The sequence below is a fragment of the Ovis aries genome, chromosome X, assembly GCF_016772045.2.
Source record: "Ovis aries strain OAR_USU_Benz2616 breed Rambouillet chromosome X, ARS-UI_Ramb_v3.0, whole genome shotgun sequence".
Taxonomy (NCBI): Eukaryota; Metazoa; Chordata; class Mammalia; order Artiodactyla; family Bovidae; genus Ovis; species Ovis aries.
In genome coordinates this window covers 2,693,207-2,718,384 of record NC_056080.1, presented here as the reverse complement: position 1 = coordinate 2,718,384, position 25,178 = coordinate 2,693,207, and the positions used below count along the sequence as shown (strand labels likewise).

The window sequence follows — 25,178 nt, the reverse complement described above, 5'->3', positions numbered from 1 at the left end:
GAGGGAGATGGGTTTGGAAGCAATAAACATAGAATTTTTTTTTTAATAAAAAACAAATTTAAAAAATTATTTTTAAAAGATGGTGGGTAGGGACTTCCCTGGTGATCGAATTGTAAAGACTTCACCTTCCAGTGCAGGGGGATGAAGGTTAGATCCTTCAGGGAACTAAGTTCCCGCAGGCCTCTCTGCAAAAAAAAACCCAAAAAAACAAATTCAATAAAGACGTTAAAATGGTCCACATCCAAAAAAAAAAAAAATCTTAAAAATAAAACAATGATTAAAAAAAAGTTTGCGGGTAAAAACTCCAAGCCGTGTTCTCCAGACCCCATCACCACCTCCGCTGTCTTGTCGGGCTCCTGGCTTCTGCTTAAACTCCCCGCCTTGTTTGGATGTTAGCCCTGAAAAACTCGGTCACTGACTCAGCAAGCTCTCACCCAGCACCCTGGGATCTAGATAATAAAACAGGGAGCGATGATGAAACACAGGTGCAGCGTCACCTCCGAGGCTGTCCAAGACGGAAAACAAAAAAACCTGGTAAAAGATGCAAGAGCTGACATCAGCGGTCATGCAATACCCGTCCAGAGCGGGAAGTACACAGCACTGGGCTCAGCTGGAGCAGCAGCTGGATTTGCTGTTTGCCTTTTTTTTTTTTTTTTACTGAACATTCTTATTTACGTATTTGGCTTCGTTGGATCTCAGTTGCAGCGTGCAGGATCTTTAGTCGTGGCACGTGGAATCTACTTCCCTTGACCAGGGATGGAACCTGGGTCCCCTGCATTGGGAGCACGGAGTCTTAGCCACTGGACCACCAGGGAAGTCCCATTGACTTTCAACTCTGGTCGAAAGCCCCCAGGTCACACCAGATGGGTCCCAGAGTCAGTGTTCCTCTTTGTGTTTCCAGGAGAGGGGTTGTCTTGCCTACAGACGGATGGAGAGTTTGGCCGGGGGCTGGGGCTCTCCTTTACAGTGTAGTCAGATTCGTGTGCATTGAGTCAGTGATGCCATCCAGCCATCTCATCCTCTGTCGCCCCCTTCTCCTCCCACCTTCAATCTTTCCCAGCATCAGGGTCTCTTCCAGTGAGTCAGTTCTTTGCATCAGGTGGCCAAAGGATTGGAGCTTCAGCTTCATCAGGCACTATTTACAATTCCCAAAACGTGGAAGCAACCCCAGTGCCCACCAACAGACATTTGGATTAAGAATATGTGGTCCATATCCACAACAGAATATTATTCAGCCAGAAATAGAGAATAAAATGTTGCCATTTGCAAAAGCATGGATGGACCTAGAGGGTCTTACTCTCTAGCGATCAGTCAGACAGAGAAAGACATGTACTGTATATCACTTGTATGTGAAATCGTGAAAATAATACAATGAATACGTATACAAAACAGAAATAGACACACAACAAACTTTTACTCAAGGGGAGAGAGACGTGTTGTTGTGTGAATCTCTCAGTCGTGTCCGACTCTTTGTGACCCTGTGGACTGTAGCCCACCAGGCTCCCCTGTTCATGGAATTCTCCAAGGAAGAACACTGGAGTGGGTGGCTATTTCCTTCTCCAGAAGATCTTCGCAACCCAGGAATCGAAGCTGGGTCTCCCGCATTGCGGGCAGATTCTTTGCCAGCTGAGCCTCCAAGGAAGCTGGTGGTAAAGGGCGCGCCTGCCAATGCAGGAGAAATAAGAGATGTGGGTTGGGAAACCCCCCTGGAGCAGGGCACGGCAGCCTACTCCAGGATTCTTGACTGGAGAATCCCTGTGGACAGGGGAGACTGGCAGCCTACTGTCCATAGAGTAGAAAAGAGTTGGACACGACTGAAGAGAGTTAGCAAATAAAGGGGAGAGAGATATAGGCAGGGACAAATTAGGGGTATAGAATTCGTGGAGACACACTACTATATATGAAATAGATAAGCAACAAGGATTTACTGTAGAGCACAGGGAATTATGGCCATTATAATAACCTATTATAGGTTATTATATGGGCCATTGTCATAACCTACAGCAGAAAGCAATCTGCAAGAACCCTGGATCACTATGAAATACTCCTGAAATTAACACAACATTGTAGTCATCTCTTCCTCATAAAACAATGAAATGCGTCAGGCGGAGCTTTCGGGGAGAGCAGGGGTCGTCAGTCTGAGCACTGATGATGTTTGGGGCCACATGTCCCTTTGATATGGGGGCGTCCTGTGCACTGTAGGATACTTAGAACCTGCCACTTAGAGACAGCATTGCATACCTCCGCCCCGGTCCGATAATTATCTCCGGACACTGCTGAAGGCTTCTCGGGGAGGCGCAGCACCCCCTCTTTAGACCTTCTGAACTGGAGACAAGAAGTCGCACCCGGGGTATATGCTAAAAGCGGGAAGACGGCCCTGGCGCGTTAGTCTTCTCCACATCTCCTGGCAGCTGCTTGGTTCTGCTGGAGGCTGCCCCGGCTTGCCCAAGCTGAGTCACTGGGCCAGGGTTTCTTGGGTCCCTGCCTGCCACCTCCGTCACAGAGGAGGAAAGCCTGGGGTTCCATCAGTTCTCGGGTTGGCCAGGATGCTCCTCAGCATAGACGGGCCTGGCCAGCACCTGCCTTTCTCACCTTCTTCTCTCCAAGCCCTGGCCTCCCACTCCCAGCCCTTTGTAACCAGGAAAAGGCAAAGACTAGGAAGCCGAGTGTTTCGACAGCTTGTTTGGCAGCAACGCTAATTCTGGATCCAGGAATGTGAAACTGACGTAGCGTTGAATACTCTTTCTTTATCTGAGAGAATGCCAAGATCTCTTGTGTTTATGGCTGCAGAACTGTTAATATGTGTGATGGTGGGGTGTGGTCCAAAACTTCACTAAAGGTACATGCTGAGACTTTCCTGGCGGCCGGTGCTTAAGACTGCCCGCTTCTACTGTAGGGGGCAAGTGTTCCCCCCCAGCTCCCTGGTTGGGGATCAAAGATCCCGCAAGCTGTGTGGTATGGCCAAAAAATAAAAAAGTATGTGGATTATGTGATTGAAGATATATTGTATCTGTGTATGTGAAGTTAACAGTCAATTTATACATATCTGGGTATTTTTAATCTATATATGTGATGGTGATGGTGAATATATACATATATAGGTTTAACATATCTCTATGTATGAAGGTGAGTGAGTGATAGTTGCTCAGTCATGCCTGACTCTTGGCAACCCCATGAACTGTAGCCTGCCAGGCTCCTCTGTCCATGGAATTCTCCAGGCAAGATTGCTGGAGTGGGTTGCCGTTTCCTTCTCCAGGTTATATGAAGGTAATGGTGAATAAATATATGTCTGTATTTGCATATATATTCCCTCTTTATTAAATGACAAGTGAACAGATAATTTCAGTTTGGCTCACGTTGACCTCTAACATTGCGTACGGTTCTGATGTACAGCGTAATGACTTGATATACCGTATCTATTCTGAAATGATCACCATAATGTTCGGTGAAGATCTTACCCAGTTACAGCCTTTGCTTGTTGTTAAATGGTGTTAATGGTGTGAAGATGAATGCTTCATTGTAGAAAACTACTCTCTTGTGTTACGATTGCCATAAACTGTCCTGAAGACAGTTCAGCTCTGAAGGTGGGGGAGGGTTCTTTGAATCATTTTAATAAATTACTTTTTTTTTTTTAGTAAAAGCCGTGACCTTGTCAAATCCAAACACTTCTGAATTCTGAAACCCACCTGGGCATTTCGGGACTGTGGGCCGGGAATTGCGATCGCCAGCAGGTCCCTTTTAGCCTGTGGTGGCTATGAACATCAGATGCTGCTCGTGCTGGGTGGGTTTCTTCCCATTTACTGTGCCGTCCTATGCGCCCATATACACTTAGAAGCCGCTTTTACCACTTGCAACCTCGTGACTTTTCTATAGGCTATAGCTTTGCGATACTGTGAAAACGCTCAGAAATCTACGTGTGCCCAGAAAAGCTGGGGAGAACGGCTGTGCCCCTTGGACCCTGCGCCCAGACGTGAACAGCTTCTGACCCTCACCCCCAACGTGTGCGCCTGAAAGGCAAAGCATTCTTTACTCAAATAGACTGAGGGGTCATAAGGGCCCAAGCTGACATTCAAACCGAAAGGCCTGTCCTGACCTTGGAAAGGCCAGCTATGTGATTCCATAAGAAACAGTGCCATTTTTGGCTCATTAAGAAGAAAGTACGGTTGTCCTTTGGCGAGCTTGTCTGCTTCTGGGTCAGGATTTCCCAGCCTGAGTGCAGCTGACGTGTGTTGCTGGGGAATTCTTTGTCGTCCAATGGGCCTTGCGCGTTGTCGGATGGTTCGTCTCCTCCTTGGACGCCATCCAGGAGGTGCTAAGGGCATAAGCCCGCTTGTGACAACCACAATGACTCGGGATATCACCACTGTCTCCGTGGGTGGGGTGTTGGGAAAGGGCTGCAGAGTCACCCCTTGTTGACAACTGCTAGTCAAGAAAAAGCCTTCAAGAATTAGTAAGACAGAGGGTCGGCCCGAGAGTAGGATTCTCCAGCCTTGGCAGAGATGACGCCTGGGGCCGTATCATTCTTTGCGTGCAGTGCATTGTGGGATATTCATTTGCATCCTTGGCGTCTACCCACTGGATGCCAGGAGCAACGCTCACAGCTGTGACAACGAGAAACGTGTCCACACCGCACCCCGTGTCCCCTGGAAAACAAAGTTACCGGGGCTTGACAGTTCTTGTTCTAGGTGGGGCGTTGTCCTGTGTGTTCAACCCTATACCCGGTGGTGTTTTCAGTCACTCAGGCGGGCCTGGTTCTTTGCGACCCCGTGGACGGTAGCCCTCCAGGCTCCTCTGTCCATGGGATTCTCCAGGCAAGAAGACTGGAGTGGGTTGCCATTTCCTCCTCCAGGGGATCATCCCAACCCAAGGACTGAATCCTCCTGCGCTGACAGGTGGATTCTTTACCACTGAGCCACTGAGCTGGGAACAACAATAACAAAAAACCCAAAAGTATATTCTGTAGAGAGTGTTGGGGCCAAGAGTTTTTCCACTCCACTGTCTTGACACATGTCCCATGGTTGACTCATCCAAAGGGGTGTCAAAAACCACTCATCTTCCTGGGCGTTCTGGGTCACATCATGTAATGTACATATCCTGAGGCAGAGTCAGTATGCTCGGCAACACGCACGGGATTCCAGCAGCTTCTGACTGCCAGTGAGTGCAGGTGATGAGTTCAGTGATCAAGGAGGTGGAAGTCACGTGTGTCGAGCGCTGCTATGGCTGCACACGGAAAGAGTTTTTGGTTGCAAGTGACCAAAACTCCATGGTCTCCCTCGCTCAAACCCAGAAAGGGTTTTTTTTTCATTTCCAGGCGGTCAGAGGGAGGGTTACAGAGTCAAAGGAGGAGTCCAGGGGTGGCGGGGGCAGGCACGCTTGCTTGAAATACAAGTGGAGAATTCTTTGTAAGTCCAGTAGACTTGACTCATCACTACTGCTTACAATGCTGGAGACGAAGGTTTGATCCCTGGGTCGGGAAGATCCCTCAGAGGAGGGAATGGCAACCCACTCCGGTACTCTTGCCTGGAGAATCCCATGGATAGAGGAGCCTGGCAGGTTACAGCCCATGGGTTCACAAGGAGTCAGACACAACTCAGCGACTAAAACAACAGCTATGGTTGCTATGTCTGTGAATTGCTGGTTTTGCATCCTGGTTAAATGGAATCGTGTTATTACCATTTTATGTACACTTGGGAATGGGTGTTTTGGTAATTATCCATCCAGTGACCACTTTAAATTTAATGGCTTAGAACAATAGCCACGAACTATCTCCAAGTCTGCAGGTCAAGTATTGGTACACGGCTTAGCTGGCTTCTCTGCTCACCGTCCTTTACAAGTTTGCAAAATGTTGGATGTGATTTGTGTCCATCTGAAGCTTGGGATTCTCTTCCGAGCACTCTCAGCATGTTGGCAGAATCTAGTTCCCTGTGGCTGTGGGCTCCTCACTCCTAGGCATCAACCGTCCCTGCAGGCGTTTCACACCATGACTATCCCATGAATGCCAACAGGCCAGCACCTCTTCTGAGGCTTGGAGCCTGTTTCCAAGGGCTCCACCGATGAGGCCAAGGCCCACTGCCACCAATCTCCTCTTTGAGTCATACAAAGACAATTGACTAGGGGACCTCAGTCACATCCCTTCACTTTTTCCATGCCCTACTGGTGAGAAGCACATCTTAGGTGCCCCCGCTCACGTGCACATACTCAACAGGAGAGAATCATACAAAGATGTGGGTACCAGGAGGTGGAAGCCAGAGAGGTCATCTTAGAATCCTGCCTACAAAGGATTTCCTTTTTCTGGGAGGACATGGGAAACCTCAGTAGGATTTACAAGATGCATGCTGAGAACCCAAGAGCCTAGTTACATACCATCTTTTGGAGAAAGGATGTGTAAGCAAAAATGAATAATGTTGTCATTGTTCAGTTGCTCAGTCATGACCGACTTTTTGCGACCCCATGGACTGCCGCACGCCAGGCTTCCCTGCCCTTCACCATCTCCCAGAATTTACTCAAACTAATGTCCATCGAGTCAGTGATGCCATCCAACCATCTCATCCTCTGTCATCCCCTTCTCCTCCTGCCCTCAATCTTTCCCAGCATCAGGGTCTTTTCCAATGAGTCGGCTCTTCGCATCGGGTGGCAGAAGTATTGGAGCTTCAGCTTCAGAATCAAGTAGCTCATTTTAGCATTGTTTATTTACATTTGATGTTGATAAAGGAATGAGAAATCCAATAAATAATTGAAGATTCCATAGTGTTACATCAGAATCTCCTCTTACTCACTGAAGCTCTGTCTTCATCTTATTCATAAACATGTGTGGTGCTGGGGTGGCCACTCTGAAGAGAGAGGAGATGAACAGGAAAGAACAGATGCTTTTAAAGTGTGGTGTTGGAGGAGGCTCTTGAGAGTCCCTTGGACTGCAAGGAGATCCCACCAGTCCTCCTAAAGAAGATCAGTCCTGGGTGTTCATTGGAAGGACTGATGCTGAAACTGAAACTCCAATACTCAGCCACCTGATATGACGAACTGACTCATTTGAAAACACCCTGATGCTGGGAAGGATTGAAGGCGAGAGGAAAAGGGGGCAACAGAGGATGAGATGGTTGGGTGGCATCACCGACTCAATGGACATGAGTTTGAGTAAACTCCGGGAGTTGATGATAGACAAGGAGGCCTGGCCTGCTGCAGTCCGCAGGGTTGCAAAGGGTTGGACAAAACTGAGCAACTGAACAACAGGCAGGCTTGATGAGGTCTCTGTGGACAAAAGGACCTTGCCTCCCAAAACCCAGCAGTCTCCTTCCACTATGAGCCTGGCTACCTGGTCAGCCTTGCCCCCACTCCCCCACATCAATTTCAGTCCAGTCAGGTCTTACAGCCGAAACTGTTCTCTTATTGATGAGAAATTCTCACTGCACTGTCCTCTGAGTGGTCCGATCCTTCTGTGCTTATCAGAAGATTCCCTGCACCCGAGTCTGTGGTCCATGGGCTAAGCTGGTGGGTTCAGATCGTCACCAGCTGTGACCTCCTGTCCTGTGCGCACTCCCAGTGGGGGTTTGCCATTGGCCCAAATCTCCATTCGAGGATGTAATATCGTGCTTGTGGTATTAGGAAGCTTGGTGGTATTTTCTTTTTCCTTTAAAGTAAACTTCAGTTTGATGTTTCTTTTATTTCTTCATTTGTTTAATTATAATTTCCGGCTGTGCTGTGTCTTTGTTGTCTCACGGGCTTTCTTTTGTTGCAGAGACCCAGGGCTCCTCTCTAGTTTTGGACCTCAGGCTTCTCAGTGCAGTAGCTTCTCTTGTTGTGGAGTGAAGGCTTGAGGGTGTGTGGTCTTCAACAGCTGTGGCGTGTGGACTCAGTTGCTCCACGGCACGTGGGGATCCTCCTGGACCAGGGATTGAACCTGTGTCCCCTGCACTGGCAGGCGGATTCTTTACCAGGAGCCACCGGGGAAGCCCCCTGCGTTTCTTTGTTAAATTCTTTGTATCAAAAGCCTGGGGTGAAATTCACCTAACATACAACGATCCTTTTTATTTAAAAAAAAAAAAATGGGATGGGGAGGGAAGTGGGAAACAGGTTCAGGACGGGGAACCCATGTACACCCATGGCTGATTCATGTCAATGTATGGCAAAACCCGCTACAATATTGTAAAGTAATTAGCCTCCAATTAAAATAAATAAACTGATTTAAGAAATTTTTTTTTGCTCCACCAAGAGGAGCCTGGTGGGCTGCTGTCTATGAGGTCACACAGAGTTGGACACAACTGAAGCAACTTAGCAGCAGCAGCAGCAACGCATTGCACGACTCCGTTCCTTTTTGTGGCTGAATGCTACTGGTCTCACGGCTGGACTGCATTCCGTTCACCCCTTTCCCTGTCGATGAGCGTGCGGGTGGCTTTCACATTTTGCTTCTTGGGGAGCCTGCCGCCCTGAACCGAGGACATACGGATGTCTTTGAGAGAGCGGGGCGAGCCATTCGAGGGGTGCGGCCAGCTCACCTGGCCCTTCTGTGTTTCACTGTCTGAGCAGCTGCCGTGCCGTTTCCCGTCTCAAGTTGCTATCGTTGTCTTTAAGTCTTTATGGGGTTTGTTACAACACTCTTTCTGCTTTATTATTATTATTTTTTTGGTCTGTGAAACAGGTGGGATCTTAGCTCTCCATCCTGGGACTGAACCCACACCCATTGAAAGGCAACATCTTTTTATTATTTCTTTAAAATTTTAAATGTATGTATTTTTTAATTGAAGGATAATTGCTTTAGAGTCTTTTGTTGCTTTCTGCCAAACATCAGCATGAATCAGTGAGACCTATACACAATGTCCCCTCCCTCCTGAACTCCCCCTCCCGCCTCCCTCCGCATCCCACCCCTCTAGGTTGTCCCAGAGCCCCTGAGTCATACCGGAAGGCAAAATCTTCACCCCTGGACCACCAGGGAGGCCCCTCCACTCCGAGTTTCAGGTTTTCAACCTCTGTTCATTGTTGAGGTCTTCCTGTTGAACGGTTCTCACTGATTCAGCTGAGCACCCCTGAGACATTTGGTCAGAAGTTACATTCAGGGAGATGCCTTTTCACCAGGAGAGGTGGCTTGGCCAAGCCTCTCTTTGGATCAGGAGACCCTGGAAGACTGTCTTCCCTGCAGCCTGTTGGGAAAGGCCGAACTGCCAAGGCTCGGGTGTAAGGACCCCAGAAACCAGCACCCCTGAGATGCAGGGCAAGGTCATGGAATGATGCTCGCTCCTCGGGCAGGTCCCTGGGTCCAGACAGGCCATTAGGCCTGTCCTGCCGGCTGCAGACAGGCCTGAAAAAATCCCTCGGGATGATTCCTGGTTGGGCGTCGTCGTGGGCGGGACTGCCGATGTTCTGGGTGGGGGCGGCGATCCCAGGACTCTGTGAGTGGTCGAGCAGAGTTTGCTCCTGACGTTGAAATGTGACGTGGAGCCAGGAGCAAACAAGGTCTCCTGGGACCCTCCCGCCACCTGTCTGATCTCCAGCACAGGTCACGGGCCTCTCTCTGCCCTCCACCCCACACTGAGTCGCTCCCAGCCCAGCCGGCCTCGGTCTAGGGATACAGTTGAAGGTCTTGAAGTCCAGAAGGTGGAACCAGTGGCCCATCACTTCTGTTGCTGCGGTTCAGTCGCTCAGTCGTGTTTAACTCTTTGCGACCCCATGGACCGAAGCACGCCAGGCTTCCCTGTCCTTCACTGAGGTTGTTCCAGCTCTTGTCCATTGAGTCGGTGATGCCATCCAACCATCTCATCCTGTCATCCCTTTTTCTTCCCGCCTTCAATCTTTCCCAGCATCAGGGTCTTTTTCAATGAGCTGGCCCTTTGTATCACGTGGCCAAAATATTGGAGCTTCAGTATCAGTCCTTCCAATGGGCATTCGGTGTTGGTTTCCTTTAGGATCTCCTTGCAGTCCAAGGGAATCACAGGAGTCTTCTCCAACACCACAGTTCAAAAGCATCAGTTCTTCGGCACTCAGCCTTCTTTATGGTCCAACTCTCCCATCTGTACATGACTCCTGGAACAACCGTAGCTTTGACTACACGGACCTTTGTCAGTAAAGTAATGTCTCCGCTTTGTAATCCGCTGTCTAGGTTGGTCATAGCTTTGACTAGATGGACCCCTGTCAGCAAAGGCTGTGAATATTCAAATTCCAGTTATGTGAGGCCCCTTTATCTTTGGGTTGACTGCAGTAATCCCCACCTCTCTTCCAACTCTCATTTCCACCCTCAATAAATAAATACACTTCTGTCCAGTGGGCCCATTACAAGGTTACAGATTTTATCAAACAGAATATCGTGAAAGAGGCTGGGTGACTACTTACATATAATTTTCAGCCAAAGGAGGGCTTCTAGCTAAGGAAAAGAAGCCTCCCAGGTACAATGGTGTGTGTAGAATACACGTGGTGATACCTAATTCCATATAGCATTGGAGCCATTGGAAGAATCAATATGGGGACTTTGGGCGGCCTTCTTTTAAAAATTCAGGAATTTCAGTGGGGGCTGGGGGTAGAGGCTCAAGAGGGAGGCATATATGTATTCACGTAGGTGATACATGCTGTTAAACAGCAGAAAGTAACACAGCATTGTAAAGCAACTTTACTCCAATTTAAAAAATGAGGCAAAAATTGCGAACATGCCCATCCACCGCTGAACGTAGCTGCCACCAGAGTTTTCAAATGGGAGGGCTCTTCCTGTGATTTCTTTGCTTTGGCACCCTTTAAGCTGGATGCACCTTGTGCACGACATTATACTTTGATTATTTTTTCTTGGTTCAGCTGGTGAGCTAAATTGGAGGGGCAAGTCCATTGAGACCTGTGATAAACTACGTTGTCAGAGATATTCTGAACCATGTCTGCTGCCCTTTTACATTTTCCTTCGATTGCGACAGGGCTTCCCAGGTGGCTCAGTGGAAAAGAATCGGCCTGCGATGCAGGAGACACGGGAGATGCGGGTTCGATCCCTGGGTGGGGAAGATCCTCTGGAGGAGGGCATGGCAACCCCCTCCGGTGTTCTTGCCTGGAGAACCCCATGGAGAGAGGAGCCTGGCGGGCTACAGTCCGTGGGGTCGCAAAGACGTGGACGCGACTTAAGTGACTGAGCGTGCACACGTGCACGAAGGTGACAGTTGGTTGCTTATCAGTTTGCTCAGGATGCTGCCCACAGTTACGTGTATTCACAGACTTTCCTATATTTTTCAGTAAGACTTAGGATTTCCCTCTTCACCAAACCTGTCGTCCCCTAAGGCATCAGTGCTGTCCCAGGAGAATCTTGCCTGAAGCACGAAATCCATTGCATTCTCAGCTTCACCGTCATCTCTTGTAGAAAACACTTCTGCTTGTCTTGAAAAGGATGCACGCTGTGGCTTCTTCCTAGGCTGCTGGAAGAATAAACATTCTGGAAATGAATTTCTTTCCGTGCAGTTGGAAACCAAAGCAGATATGCCATTTCTGCATTCATGAAAACATGTTTACCAAAACGACTCTCCATCCACCTTCCACAAACCATATGGTGTGTGTATATGTGTGTGTGTGTGTGTGTGTGTGTGTGTGTGTGTGCTCAGTCGTGAAGTGTCGCCCACCAGGCTCCTCTGTCCATAGCATTCTCCATGCCAGAATACTGGAGTGGGTTGCCATTTCCTTCTCCTGCGGATCTTCCCACCCCAGGGATCGAACTTACATCTCCTACATTGCACTTGGATTCTTTACCTATTGAGTCATTCAGTTCAGTTCAGTTCAGTTCAGTCGCTCAGTTGTGTTCAACTCTTTGTGACCTCATGGACTGCAGCACGCCAGGTCTCCCTGTCCATCACCAACTCCTGGAGTTCACTCAAACTCATGTCCATCGAGTCAGTGATGCCATCCAGCCATCTCATCCTTTCTCCTCTCGCCTTCAATCCCTCCCAGCATCAGGGTCTTTTCCAATGAGTCAACTCTTCACATCAGGTGGCCAAAGTATCAGAGTTTCAGCTTCAGCATCAGTCCTTCCAATGAACACCCAGGACTGATCTCCTTTAGGATGGACTGGTTGGATCTCCTTGCAGTCCTGGGGCTTTCCTAATCGTTGAATTTAAGTAAATTCAACTGGAAAGAATTAGCATCTACCCTGGGCAGAGTTTCAGTAATAAAAACCTGCTTTGATTTAAAGACTTGCAAGATTCCATGGAAATACTCTTGAGCATGGGCTTCCCTGGTGGCTCAGTGGGTAAAGAATCCGCCTGCAATGCGGGAGACCTGGGTTCAATCCCTGGGTTGAGAAGGTGCCCTGGAGAAGGGAAAGGCTACCCACTCCAGGATTCTGGCCTGGAGAATCCCATGGACTGTATTGTCTGTGGGGTCGAATAGAATCAGACAGGACTGAGCCACTTCCACTTTCAATCTTGAAGATACTGCTGTCTTTGGAGAGCTTACTAAAAATCATGCCTTTGGACTGTCCATAAAGAGAGTATCGGGGACTCATTTAAGACAGGGGCAGTGAAAAGCCCTGTGCTTGCCCTCCGGAAATCCATGTGCCATTGAGCCACCGTGCCCACACCGTGTGCAAACTCTCCAAGGCCTCCAGAGGCCCGGTGATTGGTGAATGTGGCCCTGAGCCCCTGAGCTGGGACATTCCCACGCACTCTGTCCTGTTAGTTTCCTCCGTGAGTCAAAGCCTGTTTGCTTTTCTCTCTGAACGTTTCTGCCCGTGCATTATTGACCTTTCTGGAGAACTTGGCTACTCTCAAGCACGTTCATTCCCCATCCTAACGGGGCTGCCTCAGAGAGACGCTGCGGAAGATCCGCCCGACTGGCCGTGTCCCCACGGGGAGCATCAGGATACACCTGACTCACACCCACGTGTTTAGCACAAAGAGAGAAGGGCTTCCCAGGGGGCACTAGTGGCAAAGAAGCCGCCTGCCAATGCAGGAGACATAAGAGACGCAGGTTCGATCCCTGGGTCGGGAAGATCCCTTGGAGGAGGAAATGGCAACCCACTCCGGGATTCTTGCCTGGAGAATCCCATGGACAGAGGAGTCTGGTGGGCTACAGTCCATGGGGTTGCAAAGAGTCACACACGACGGAATGACTTACTTTTCACTTTACATATTGTGAAATTCAACCACCTGTACCATTCAGTGGTTTTCATTAAATTACCAAGTCATGCTATGATCAGATTCTATTTATCACATCAATCAGTTTTAGAACCTTTTCATCACCCCAGCGAGATCCTTTAACGTCCATTTCTTTAAATCCCCGCTGCCACCCTTTGCCTGAGTTTGTTTTTAAAAAGTCGTGTTTTTCTCCGTTTCATCGTATTTCTTGTCATCCTCCATGATGACGGTCATCACATGTTGACAGTCATCAGATTATATCACTCTACGACATGACCTTATAATCCTTGTTTTGCGAGATCCCAGAACTAATCGCTCGGGCGTGAGGAAGTAAAACCTTTGAGTCCTGTCAACCCTCTTGCCCCTCACTGTTTGGAATGCTTGCTGCTGCTGCTGCTAAGTCACTTCAGTCGTGTCCGACTCTTTGCGACCCCATAGATGGCAGCCCACCAGGCTCCTCTGTCCCTGGGATTCTCCAGGCAAGAACACTGGAGTGGGTTGCCATTTCCTTCTCCTGGAATGCCTGCCTTCACACTAAATCATCTGACCCCTCTTCTGCCATTTTCAACGTCTTCTCCAAATTGCTACTTCTAATTATGCTCATTTCCAAAGGAAAGGTGTACAGAACGCTTTCCTGGACTTAGGTCCTCAAGACCCATTTCCCTTATAAACAAGTGAGAGGTGTACAAGCCATCTGAGCCAGCAGGGAAACCATTCTTTGTCAACGAGATGAGATGATCGTGGCTGGTATTGTCAAGGTGTTGTCATTGGAATCTCCCTGGGGGCTCAGATGGTAAAGAATCTGCCTGCAGTGCGGTAGACCTGGGTTGGCCCCCAGAGTTGGGGAGATCCCCTGGAGAAGGGACGTCTACCCACTCCAGTTTTGTTGCCTGGAGAATCCCATGCACAGAGGAGCCTGGAGGGCTACAGTCCATGGGATCGCAAAGAGTCGGACACGACCAAGTGACTTTCACTTTCAGTGTCTGTTTGAATACGTGTATGATTATTTCAACAGGCACAGATAATAATAGGATTAAGGGAGCTGTGTTAATATGGGCAGCTTGTGTGGTTCTTGGGCTTCCCTTGTGGCTCAGAGGTTAAAGCGCCTGCCTCTAATGCGGGAGACCCGGGTTCGATCCCTGGGTCGGGAAGATCCCCTGGAGAAGGAAATGGTAACCCACTCAAGTGTTCTTGCCTGGAGAATCCCTTGGACAGAGGAGCCTGGTAGGCTACAGTCCATGGGGTTGAAAAGAGTCGGACACGACTGAGTGACTTGACACTCACTTTGTGTGGTTCTTAATAAAGACTGAAACTTTAAATCTGCACGTAGAAGCATGCTTGGGTATTATTTGATCAAACTGGAAGTGTTAGTCGCTCAGTCGTGTCTGACTCTTTGCGACCCCAAGGAACTATATAGCCTGCCAGGCTCCTCTGTCCGTGGGATTCTCCAGGCAGGAATACTGGAGTGGGTTGCCATTGCCTTCTCCAGGGGATCTTCCCAGCCCAGGGATCGAATCCAAGTCTCCTGCATTGCAGGCATGTTCTTTACCATCTGAGCCACCAGGGAAGTCGTCATTTGGTAAGGGTTTTCGAAAGAGAGAAAAAGTGAAGTGATGTAATTTGGAAATATACAGTAGATACCCAGGCTGGGTCCAGACTATGAATAATGAGTTCTTACCTTCAGGTGATAAAAATCGGCACAGAAGCCCGACGTATCTGGAACTTTGATGATCTGAAAATTTAGCTCATGGACATCCACTGGAGGTCTTGCCCAGCTGAAAGCTTAGTATCTGATAAACGTCTCTTCTTTCTGGAGACTTCATCGAGAAGATAAAAATATTACTCTGGAAATTGACTGTGATAAACTAGGAAGAATTGGTCGGTGAAGCGAAGTGGATAGGCATTCTCGGGAGGAAGTGACCCGACTCTTTTTAAACATGTGAAATAGTAAACGGTCAACACGTGCCCCGAGGCTTAGAGTCGTTCAGATAAAGATAGATTTTATCTCCGGGCCAGGGACTGTGAGAAAGAAATGACTCAAACATTAGAATCGACTCACACATGAATATCTGCCATGGCAATCACAAATCCTTAAAGATCCCAGTGGGGAAGGGAGAGAGTAGGAAGTTGGTATAGAAAAAAAAAAAAGATGCCAAACTTTGAAAGGGGATGTTTGGGAGGCTGGGCAAGTGGCAGAGAAACGTCATGTCAGGAAGACCAAAAAGCCCAAACAAACTCATCGAAACACTTAAGATGAAAGTGAGGTCGCTCAGTCGTGTCCGACTCTTTGGGACCCCGTGGACTGTAGCCCACCAGGCTCCTGCATCGTGGGATTTTCTAGGCAAGGGTACTGGAGTGGGTTGCCATTCCATTCTCCAGGGGATCGTCCCGACCCAGGGATCAAACCCGGGTCTCCCACATTGCAAGTAGATGCCATTTGGTGCAGCCAGAAAAAAAAAAAAAAGGCGTGGTGCTCTAGTTTCCAAGTCTACCCAGGCATTTTCTATGCACTTTGACAGGATAGCAGACCCACTGCCTCAGACCTAGTCCTTAGGAAGGTAAAAATCCACGAAAACAGCATCTGTCTTTTCAAAGTTCCAAAGCTCATAACAGCGGATGCTTTGGCTGCCCCACCTGGGTTCATGTGTCTGCACTTTATGCACCTAATTTCAGACGGTGGTGATGACTTTCTTAGAGACCATCCCGTGGAAATGCTCGCTTGATCCATGGCAAAGGATTGCCTCACATCCTGAGCTGTTCTTGGCAGTGCGGGTTGTTTGATTCACTAACAAGGGAACCCCAGGTGGCGATAGTGGTATAGAATCCACCTGCCCGTGCAGGAGACACAAGAGACTCAGGTTCGATCCCGGGGTCAGGAAGATCCCGTGGAGGAGGAAATGGCCACCCACTCCCGTATTCTTGCTTGGGGAAATCCTATGGACCGTGGAGCCTGGTGGGTCCATGGGGCCGCAAGAGATTTGCTAGCACAAACTAAGACTCCTCTGTGGTTCCCGTCATTACAGATCCACCCACCCCCACCCACCCCCATCGAATCCGTAGATTCACAGCTGCTCATTTCATGCATGCGTGCATCTGTGCGTGCTAGCTAGGTCACTTCAGTCCAACTCTTTGGGACCCCAGGGACTGCAGCCTGCCAGGCCCCTCTGTTCATGAGATTCTAGCAGGAAACTTGGCCTGTGAAAGCTCTACCCAAACAAGCAAACCAATTGGCCAACCAATGGATGTTGTCAGATTTGACTCAACTCTCTCCCTTTAATGCGTAGACGTGCCCTAGATGAAACACCCAGAAAGGTTATCTTGCAGTCTTGTTAAAGTCACCTCCTGTCAAATACAGGCCCCTGACAAAAGTTGCCCTTGGAGGCTAAGGTTGACCGCTTGTCAACAGGTAGGAATGTTCACCCTGTAGAGAGGCAAATCAATTAGGGTCTGGAGACCTCAGATTTTACAGGGTGTCAGCTGGCTTCTGGGTGATGCTGGGTCAGGCACTCACCCCTCATGGGCACCCATGCTCTCACCTGTAAACTGAGCTCTTTTGATTTTAAGTCATCAGTTCAGTTCAGTCACTCAGTGGTGTCCGACCCTTTACGAATCCACGGACTGCAGCGCACCAGGCCTCCCTGTCCATCACCAACTCCCAGAGCCTGCTCAAACTCACATCCATCGAGTTGGTGATGCCATCCAACTATCTCATCCTCTGTCATCCCTTTCTCCTCCTGCCCTTGGTCTTTCCTGATCGAGTATTAGGTCATTTGTTAGTTGCTTTCAAAGTAAAATTATTAATCTAGGATAGCTGACGCATTCCATAAATTCCCCCACTCTCCTAGATTAATACTTTTACACTGAAACCAAGTAATTATGAGTCTGCCTCTAAATCACATTTTTAAATCGACATTACAAGGTTGACAGGTTATTCTCTCGAGTTGGGTGCCGCTTCCCTGCGTGCACCGCCAGGCCACTCAGCATGGCTGCTTTCTTGCTGTCTGAGTGTCCCCTGCTGGACCAGTCACTGCTCCGTGTACATGTTACTCACATGATCGGACGTGCCCTTCGGCCAGAATGCCTCCACCTGCTAGTTTATTAAAGGACGATGGTTGTCCAGCTGAGGAGCCTTGTTTCCCTGGTAACTGATGGAGCCTGATGTGATGTGCCTACTCAGTCAGTCGTGTCCGACTCTTTGCAACCCCATGGACTGTAGCCGGCCAGGCTCCTCTGTGCATGGGATTCTCCAGGCAAGAATACTGGATTGATTGCCATTCTCTCCTCCAGGGGATCTTCCTGACCCAGGGTTCCAACCGGGTATCTCTACATCTCCTTCACTGACAGGTGGGTTCTTTACCCCTAGCGACATCTGGGACTGTCGGTCAGTTCAGTTGCTCAGTCATGTCCGACTCTCAGCGACCCCGTGGACTGCAGCACACCAGGCCTCCCTGTCCATCACCAGCTCCCGGAGTTCACTCAAACTCATGTCCATCTAGTTGGTGGTGCCATCCAACCATCTCATCCTGTCATCCCCTTCTCCTCCCGCCTTCAGTCTTTCCCATCACTGGGGTCTTTTCCAAGGAGTCAGCTCTTCGCATCACGTAGCCAAAGTATTGGAGTTTCAGCTTCAGCATCAGTCCTTCCAATGAACATTCAGGACTGATTTCCTTTAGGATGGACTGGTTTGATCTCCTTGCAGTCCGAGGGACTCTCAAGAGTCTCCTCCAACACCACAGTTCAAAAGCATCCATTCTTCAGCGCTCAGCTTTCTTTATAGTCCAACTCTTACATCCATACATGGCTGCTGGAAAAAACTATAGCTTTGACTAGATGGAAACAAAAGTGATGTTTGTCTGATACAGCTTGGAAGATTCTGCACATATTCAGGAGCTCAATTAGTTTTCCTGTTTAGCATAAAATAGTGACTCTGAAGCCTGGTTGGCCAGCTGCCAAGTCCCAAGAGGCAGCTGAGCTTCATCACTGGTGGTGAAAACACCAGTCAGTAGGTGAGGTCAGACCAAGGACAGTTAAGGGGGACGAATATAAGAGGCACTGTTTTGCAGAGCCATCTGGGAAGGTGACCTTCCATGAGGTGTGGATGCAAACACCCCAAGGGCGTGTCCTCAGCAAGGAAGGGAGTCTGTAGACTGCACCGCTGTGCAAGGATGCAGGTCTCTGACCGCTGGCCATCGGCCGTGGTGAATCCCCAGCCTGCCGCCTGACTATCACCATCAGACACCCGGCAAAACGCGAGCGCACTCCAGCATCATGGCAGAGACAGGCTGTTCAGTGAGTTACTGCTGGCCTTATAAGTTCAGGGAAGTTTCAGAAATGTCCTTATGGCTGAGATGAAGTACTTTTGTCCTATGAGGTGGTGTTGCAGGAATCACCTTTGAACCAAAAGTTATAGTTTGTACTTTGATTTTGTTTGCTATGGGTGTACCCAACTTTTTATTATAATTTTCCCCGCACTTAGATTTGATGTGAAAGAATGATCACCTGTACACCCTGCATAATTGATCATAGATTCAGTAATTGAAGGACCTCTTGATGAAAGTGAAAGAGGAGAGTGAAAAAGCTGGCTTAAAACTCAACATTCAAAAAACAAAGATCATGGCATCCCGTCCCATAACTTCATGTCAAATAGATGGGGAAACAATGGAAACAGTGAGAGACTTTATTTTCTTAGGCCCCAAAATCATTGCAGATGGTGATTGCAGCCATGAAATTAAAAGTTGCTTGCTCATTGGAAGAAAAGCTATGACCAACCTAGATAGCATATTGAAAAGCAGAGACATTACTTTGCTGACAAAGGTCCATCTAGTCAAAGCTGTGGTTTTTTCCAGTGGTCATGTATGGATGTGAGAGTTGGACTATGAAGAAAGCTGAGTGCCAAAGAATTGATGCTTTTGAAATGTGATATTGGAGAAGAGAGTCTTGAGACTCTCTTGAACTTGAGAGTCTCTTGAACTGCAAGGCGATCCACCCAGTCCATCCTAAAGGAAATCAGTCCTGAATATTCACTGGAAGGACTGATGCTGAAGCTGAAGCTCCAGTACTTTGGCCACCTGATGTGAAGAGCTGACTCATTTGAAAAGACCCTGATGCTGGGAAAGATTGAGGGCAGGAGGAGAAGGGGATGACAGAGGATGAGATGGTTGGATGGCATCTCCGACTCAGTGGACATGAGTCTGAGCAAGCTCTAGGAGTTGGTGATGGACAGGGAGGCCTGGGGTGCTGCAGTCCATGGGGTCAAAGAGTCATACACAACTGAGCAACCAAACTGAGCTGAACAAATGAGCAAAGATTAAATAATTAAAGGGTTTACAGTTCAGTTCAGTTCATCACTCATTCACGTCCGACTCTTTGTAACCCCGTGGACTGCAGCATGCCAGGCCTCCCTGTCAGTCACCAACTCTGGGAATTTACTCAAACTCGTATCCACTGAGTCGGTGATGCCATCCAACCATCTCATCCTCTGATGAGATGGGTTTACAGATGAGGACAGATTCAACAGTTGAAGGGTTTAGGTGATGATACACCTAATAATTGCAGGATTTATAAGACGATGATGATGTCAATAATTGAAGGGTTACAAATTTTCATAGACTCAATCATTGAAGGCTTACAGATATTCATAAACTCAGTAATTGAAGGGTATACAAATGACGATACAGTCAATAATTGAAGACTTTCCAGATGATGATCATAGATTCAATAGTTGAAGGATTTACAGATGATTATACTGGAAATTGATAGGGCCTCCCAGGTGGCGCATTGATAAAGAATCCACCTGCCAACACAGGAGATGCGGGTTCAATCCCTGGGTCGGGAAGATCCCCTGGAGAAGGGAATGGCAACCCACTGCAGTATTGTTGCCTGGAGAATCCGTGGACAGAGGAGCCTGGCTAGGGTTACAGTCCATGGCATCTCAAAGAGTCAGACACTACTGAGCGGCTGAACACTCATGCATGAACTGAAATCATAGTATTTTCGTTTGTGGATTTGAAAATTGACCCAACTTCTCAGCCACATAACTGAGTCCCGGCTGTGGGAAACAGGGCTTTGGAAGGGTCAGCTATCTGATTTGTTAATTCCAGATGTTGATACATAATGACAACTTGGCCCTGCTGCTGCTGCTAAGTCGCTTCAGTCGTGTCCGACTCTTAGCGACCCCGTGGATGGCAGCCTACCAGGCTCCTCCGCCCGCGGGATTTTCCAGGCAAGAGTACTCGAGTGGGGTGCCATTGCCTTCTCCGACAACTTGGCCCTGGCTCTGATTAAACTCCCAGGATTTTCACAGTCCTGGGTAACACAAGCTCTCAACACACCCTGGCTATAGATACAGAGTTTCTCACCTGAAGTCCTTGGAGCCAGTGGTACTCTGGAATTGAGTTATGCATATTTTACGAAGCAACATGTGTCTTTTCGAGATCTCATAGGACGCACACCCCCGCCCCCCACCACCAGCAGGTGCAGGCAGCAGTCGGTAATCAAAGGTGTTAATATTCGTGCAGAAAAATGTATGAAAATCTCTCCCCATTGGTTGCATGAAGACAAGTGCTGTAATAGTTACAGTGTATTCGTATACTGGTAAATTAAATTGTGTGAGGATGTCAACACCCTGGGCACTTCCTATCTCTAAGGAAAACGCGAGGTGTAGCAATTCAAAATAAGTAAAACACCTGTACACATACCTGTGGGGCTTCCCGGGCGGCTCGGTGGTAAAGAAGCCAGCTGCCGATGCAGGAGACCTCGGTTCGATTCCTGGGTGGGGAAGATTCCCCTGGAGGAGGAAATGACAACCCACTGCAGTGTTCTTGCCTGGAGAATCTCATGGACAGAGGAGCCTGGTGGGCTACAGTTTACGGGGTCAATAGAGTCGGACAGGACTGGGTGTGTACACACAGGCAAAATCTCAGTTATCACTGGCTGTGGGTCATTGTTTGGACAAACTACGTATGACCCTCTTCCAATCCGTTTTTTTTTTTTCCTGCCAGTCTCTAGCATCAGAGCCAGTTTAACGCTTACTGGACCAATCGTCTGATGCAGTTTTTCAGCCTTGGCACTAGTGATGAGTGAGAACACCTCGTTCTTGGTGGCAGGGGTGGGGAGGGGGGGTTTGTCCTGTGCTTCATGAGATATTTAGCAACATCTGTGCCCTCTCCCCACTGGGGGCCAATAGTAGTCTCCCTCTCCACGTCTGAGTTTCAGAAATGCCTCTAGGCATTGTCTAGTGACCCGCGTGGGGCAAAATCGCCGTGGCTCAGACTATCCCGCTGTTATTCTGCAAAGTGCCCTCTGAGCGTGGGCTGCTAGGCTTCCGTTTTGTCTTTTCCTTCTACAGATCTGGTTCCTTGTGGCAACACCGCTGTGAAAGGCATTGTGACTTAATCCCTTTAGGTGTGTTCACTCCTCTTCATAAAGGCCTGGTGACCTGCTCCCGTTAGACGTGTTTGTTCTTTTTGGTTCCTCTTCCTAAAGTGGCACATAAAGTGGTCAGAGGGCTTCCATGCCCATCTCCTAAATCTGCTTTCTGTAAATAACAGATGTGGGCATGAGAGAGGATTGTGTTGAATTGGATCTTCCAAGGGGAGTCACCCCGTTGTTCCAATTCACGTCCTTATGGTCTTAATCTGGGCAGATAATGTGAGGGTGAAGGAAGGGTCAGGAGAGGTGACCGTGCCTGGCAGAGGTAAAGGGTCAATGCTGACATCACCCTATTCCCATGCTTTGCTCTTTAAATGAAAGAAAAAATTCATTTTATTTTAAATATGTTTAAACTTTTAATTATTATTATTATTTTTACTTTACAATATTGTATTGGTTTTGCCATACATCAACATGAATCCACCACGGGTGTACACCTGTTTGCAATCCTGAACCCCTCTCCCACCTCCCTTCTCATACCATCCCTCTGGGTCATCCCAGTGCACCAGCCCCAAGCATCCTGTATCCTGCATCGAACCTAAACTTTTAACTTTTTACTGGAGTATGATTGATTTACGATGGCTCGGCTGGTAAAGAAGCCACCTGCAATGTGGGAGACCTGGTTTCGATCCCTGGGTTGGGAAGATCCTCTGGAGAAGGGAAAGGCTATCCACTCTAGGATTCGGGCCTGGAGAATTCCATGGACTGTATAGTCCATGGGGTCACAACGAGTTGGACATGACTGAGCGACTTTCACTTTAGTTTCAACTGTACACCAAAATGTATCATATATATATATATGATATGTGTGTATATATATGTATGTGCATAGATATCAGATGTATGTGCATATGTATGGAGGTACTTTAGTGGCTAAGTTGTGTCCAACTCTTGTGACCCCATGGACTATAGCCTGCCAGGCTCCTCTGTCGATGGGATTTTCCAGGCAACAATTCTGAAGCGGGTAGCCATTTCCTTCTCCAGGGGAGGTTCCCAACCCTGGGATCGAACCCAAGTCTCCTGCATTGCAGGCAGATTCATTACCCACTGAGCCACCAGGGAAGCCCAATGTATATGTATATAGAGTGGAATATGTATATACACGCGTATATATATGTGTGTGTGTATGTGTACATACAAGTGTGTGTAGGTGTGTGTGTCTGTGTGTGTGTCTGTGTGTGTGGGGGGGCTTCCCAGATAGCTCAGTGGGTAAAGAATTCTCCTGCAGTGCAGGACACACAGGAGACATGGCTTCCATCCCTGGGTTGGAAAGATCCCCTGGAGAAGGAAATGGCAGCCCACACCAGTATTCTTGCCTGGAGAATCCCTTGGACACAGGAGCCTGTCAGGAGGCCACAGTCCAGGGGGTATCAAAGAGTCGGACACGACTGGAGGAACTTACCATGCGCGCGCGCGCGCACACACACACACACACACACACGCATATTCTATAGTATGTTCAAAACCATTGATTTGGCTTTCTTTGAGTTCATTTTCATTTCATGTGGGGCTTCGAGACCAGAGATTGGAAAACTTTTCCTATAGACAGCCAGATAGTAAAATATTTTCAGGTTTTCATGCCAAGCAATCTTCCTCACAACTGCTCAACTTGGACTTCGTAGCGTAGGGCAGACAGATAATAAGTAAGTGAATGAGTGTTGCTGTATTTTTTGACTTTGCTTATGGACCTGGAAATATGAATTTCACGTTCTTTTAATGTGTCACACAAAAACGTTCTTTTTTCAGCTGTTTAAAATGTGAAAACCTTCTTAGTTGGCTCCAAAACCAGACAGGGACATAGTCCCATTTGCCTTGGTCTGTGAGCCCAGCTCTACTGGGAAAATATTTGTAGAGAAGTTGCTATGAGAGAGAAATGTTCCTACCCTCTTGACCCTTTGAGGTTATGTAAAGGACAGGATAACCACATAAAACCAAACCAAACAAATAGACAATGGCAAATAGTGACAATTGCTCTGGGGAGGATAGGGAGCAGTGCCAGGATTCAGCAACTGTGAGGCAACTGCTTTAGACTGTGTAAATCACGGGGGGCTTCCCTGAGGAGGTGGCCCCTCAGCTGACTCCTGTGGATGAGTAGGAGTTGGGCAGAGCGTGAAAAGAAGCAACAGGCAGCAGGAGGCTACCCTGAGGCCAGAAAGAGCGCGTTTCGTGAAATTGTTTCAGAATGTGATGACTCAGTATCTGATTCTTCTCCTTTTGGATGGCTTCACAGGATAAGCACAGTGCACCCCGCTTCTGTCTGCTGAGAGAGGCACTCCACGTCTCCCTCCTTGCACATGGTGGTCTCGGGAAGGTAACATCCGGAGGACAAGCACCCAAGACCATCTGAAACTGTTGTCAGTGTAAGTACAAGCTGTGCGTGTAGGGATGTTTTCAGTCTGAAAATGTCATCCCCTTTTCACACTGTGCTCCGGCTGTGTTGTCTGAGTCACATGGGTATTTTGGGCCCTTTATGGTGGTGTTTCGTGGGACTTCCCTGGTGGTTCCCTGGTTAAGGATCCACACTTCTGCTCCACGGGACACAGGTTCGATCCCTGGTCGGGGAACTAGGATCCTGCATGGCACGTGCGATGCCCCAGCTCCCAAATATTTAAAGTTAAAGTAAAAAATAATAATACGGGTCTTCCCAGGTTGCTAATGGTAAAGAATCTGCCTACCAATGCAGGCAACGTGGGTTGGATCTCTGGGTCGGGAAGATTCCCCGGAGGAGGAAATGGCAACCCACTCCATTATTCTCGCCTGGAGAATCCCATGAGACAGAGGAGCCTGGTGGGTTACAGTCTGTGGGGTTGCAGAGTCAGACCTGGCTCAGCGCCTGAACCCTGGGCTTAGTTGCCCTGAGGCATGTGGAATCTTCCCAGATGAGGAATCGAACCTGCATACCCTGCCTTGGCAGGTGGGTTCTTGACCACTCGACCTCCAGGAAAGTCTCAAAGGCTGCATCTTCCTGATGCTCTGATATTGTGATATGAGGGTGGTGCTAGGGAGCATTTACTGACCTCCATAGCAACAGACCCAGGCAACGGGCACGGAGATGCTGTCAGAGAAGATACGGGTCACAGTGGTACCCGAAGGCTCCCAGAGATGGAACCACGCAGAGTCAAGGCTTTGACTGCCAGCCCCCTCCCCCGTCCCCCGCTGGCCTCCTGGTCTCGGAGACTGGACTTACCTTCCTGGGCCCAGGGTTTCCTCTATACAGTGGAAGCGCAGAGGGCGGTTATGAACTGTAAAGGGTGTGCTTTGTTTAGGAGAAGTAGGGTCAATACCTGGATGGTCCTGCCAGCCGAGATGGTGGGTTGCAGACAGATGCAGGCGTGCACGTTAAGGCTCTTCAGTCGTGTCTGACTCTGTTCGACCCCGTGGACTGTAGCCTGCCAGGCTCCTCTGTGCGTGGGAGCCTCCAGACAAGAATACTGGGGTGGGTTGCCACGCCCTCCTCCTCCAGGGCATCTTCCCGACCCAGGGATCGAACCCGCGTCTCTTGTGTCTCCTGTATTGGCAGCCGGGTTCTTTCCCACTAGGGCCATCTGGGAAGCCTGCAGACAGATGTAACTGTCCTCCAAATGCAGCTTGGGACTCTGAGGTTACTGATGGCAAGCCCTTCTCCCTGAAGGCGATTCTGCCTTCCAGAGGGGATTTGGCAAC

At 48.6% G+C, this 25,178-nt stretch overlaps 1 protein-coding gene across 4 annotated transcripts in view; it reads left to right on the top strand.

Moving 5' to 3' along the window:
- Positions 1-25,178, top strand: part of LOC101118590 (steroid sulfatase) — a 225,823-nt gene that overhangs the window by 25,582 nt on the left and 175,063 nt on the right. For 3 of the 4 annotated variants that reach the window (XM_060407555.1, XM_060407552.1, XM_060407553.1), the window contains exon 2: positions 23,746-23,875. The gene's annotated coding sequence lies outside the window, so the exon portion shown is untranslated. Of the gene's footprint in view, positions 1-17,382; positions 17,430-23,745; positions 23,876-25,178 lie in introns of those variants that run through there. The other variant, XM_060407554.1, reaches the window with a different exon arrangement.